Source organism: Lathyrus oleraceus, chromosome 2 (assembly GCF_024323335.1).
Source record: "Lathyrus oleraceus cultivar Zhongwan6 chromosome 2, CAAS_Psat_ZW6_1.0, whole genome shotgun sequence".
In the NCBI taxonomy this organism is placed as follows: domain Eukaryota; kingdom Viridiplantae; phylum Streptophyta; class Magnoliopsida; order Fabales; family Fabaceae; genus Lathyrus; species Lathyrus oleraceus.
In genome coordinates this window covers 103269031-103271718 of record NC_066580.1, presented here as the reverse complement: position 1 = coordinate 103271718, position 2688 = coordinate 103269031, and the positions used below count along the sequence as shown (strand labels likewise).

General features: G+C 39.7%; 1 pseudogene; it reads left to right on the top strand.

The window, feature by feature from the left end:
• The first annotated feature begins 2364 nt into the window (after nt 1-2364).
• LOC127124962 (uncharacterized) lies at nt 2365-2464 on the top strand (annotated as a pseudogene).
• The last annotated feature ends 224 nt before the right edge of the window (nt 2465-2688 follow it).

Genomic DNA, 2688 nt, shown 5'->3' with positions numbered 1-2688 from the left:
CCTGAATAACCGTCTAGATAGTAGAAATGAGAATGTTTTGCTAAGCGTTCTAACATCTGATCAATGAATGGTAAAGGGAAATGATCTTTTCGGGTTGCTTTGTTTAGTTTCCTATAGTCAATGCATATTCTCCATCCCGATTCGATTCGTTTGGTTATAGTTTCTCCTTTTTCATTTTCAATAACTGTTATACCTCCTTTCTTCGGTACTACATGTACAGGACTAACCCATTTGCTATCAGATATAGGATATATGATACCTGCCTCTAATAACTTGGTTATTTCCTTCTTCACTACCTCACTTAGGATCGGGTTTAGTCTCCTCTGGTGTTCCCTAGAAGTTTTACAGTATTCTTCTAGCATGATGCGGTGCATACAAATAGAAGGACTTATTCCTTTAAGATCGGTGATGTTGTATCCTAGTGCGGTTGGATATTTTCTTAAGATATGCAGGAGTTTTTCTGTTTCGAGTTTTCCTAGGTCTGCATTAACTATCACTGGTCGTTCAAGTTCTAAGTCTAGGAATTCATATCTCAGATTTTTGGGAAGTGTTTTCAGGTCTAGGGTTTGTTTCTTAAGGCACTGCGTAGGGTCCGGTGTTATTGCCAAACATTGGCTAAGTTTGTCTTCTATAAGATAGTCAGATGATTTGTGATTTTCTAACTCTGTTTCTTTTATGCATTCATCAATGATATCCATGAAGTAACACGTGTCTTCTATTGCAGGTGCTTTCAAAAATTGGGAAAGAATGAACTCAATTTTCTCTTCTCCCACTTCGAAAGTGAGTCGTCCTCGTTTTACGTCTATGATTGCACCGGCAGTTGCTAAGAACGGTCTTCCCAGTATAATGGGTGTAACTTCATCTTCTCTAATGTCCATAATTATAAAATCGGTTGGAATGTAGAATTGACCTATGCGAACGGGAACGTTTTCAAGAATTCCTACAGGATATTTAACAGAACGATCCGCTAGTTGCACAGACATTTTAGTTGGTCTTAATTCTCCCATTTCAAGTTTCTTGCATATGGATAAAGGCATAACACTAATACCGGCTCCTAAATCGCATAAGGCTTTGTCGATGACAAATTTTCCTATGTGACAGGGTATAGAGAAACTACCCGGATCTTTAAGTTTAGGAGGCATATTCTGGATTATAGCGCTACATTCAACAGTGAGTGTAACGGTTTCGTTATCTTCAAGTTTCCTTTTATTAGAAAGAATTTCTTTTAAGAACTTGGCATATGAGGGCATCTGCGTAATAGCTTCTGTAAAAGGAATTGTGACGTTTAATTGTTTCAGTAGGTCAACAAATTTTCTAAATTGGCCCACATCTTTGGTTTTAATAAGCCTTTGAGGGTAAGGAATAGGTGGTTTATAGGGTGGTGGAGGTATATAAGGTTCTTTCTTTTCTACGGTTTCCTTATTACTCTCTTCCTTTTCCTTAGGTTTATTTTCTTCCTCAGTTGACTTTTTAGAGTTTTGGTTCTCAGTTCTTGGATCAGACGGTCCTTCCACTTCCGTTCCACTTCTTAGTATGATTGCATGAGCGTGGCTTCTCGGGTTAGGTTGGGGCTGTCCAGGAAATGTACTAGTTGGGGCAGCAGTGGGCGCTTTTTGTTGAGCTACTTGTGATATTTGTGTTTCCAGCATTTTGTTATGAGTAGCCAGGGCATCTACTTTACTTGCTAGTTGTTTGATTTGTTCGCCAGTGTGTACATTCTGGTTTAAGAAATCTTTATTGGTTTGCTGTTGAGAAGCTATGAAGTTCTCCATCATGATTTCCAAGTTGGATTTCCTAGGAACGTTATTGTTAGGTGTAGATGGGATCGGATTTTGATATCCCGGAGGTATAGCTGGGGCTTGATTTGGAGCTTGTCCAGGTGCGTATAAAGCATTATTACTCTTATATGAAAAATTAGGATGATTCTTCCAATTTGAGTTATAGGTATGCGAGTAGGGGCTTCCTTGAGCATAGTTTACTTGCTCCGCTTGGATTCCTGTTAGGAGTTGACAATCTGCATGAGTGTGACCTTGGATTCCACAGACTTCGCAATTCTGAGTTATAGCAACCACGACTGCTGGAGGTGATACATTTAAACTTTCAATTTTCTGGACCAGAGCATCCACTTTTGCGTTAACATGATCAAGGTTACTTATCTCGTACATGCCAGTTTTCGTTTGAGGTTTTTCTACCATTGTTCGTTCGCTTCCCCACTGATAGTGGTTTTGAGCCATGCTTTCGATATGTTGGTAAGCATCAGCATAAGGTTTGTTCATTAGTGCACCACCTGCGGCGGCGTATATTATTAACCTCGTGTTGTACAAGAGACCATTATAGAAGGTATGAATTACTAACCAGTCCTCTAAACCATGGTGTGGACAAAGTCTCATCGTGTCTTTGTATCTTTCCCATGCTTCGAAAAGAGACTCGTTATCTTTCTGTTTAAATCCATTTATCTGAGCTCTTAACATAGCTGTTTTGCTCGGCGGAAAATATCGAGCAAGGAAGACTTTCTTCAACTCGTTCCACGTGGTGACTGAGTTGGAAGGAAGAGACTGAAGCCATCTTCTAGCGCTATCTCGTAACGAGAAAGGAAAAAGACGAAGTCGAATTGCCTCTGAAGTGACACCATTAGCTTTAACAGTATCAGCGTATTGGACAAATACGGATAAATGAAGGTTTGGATCC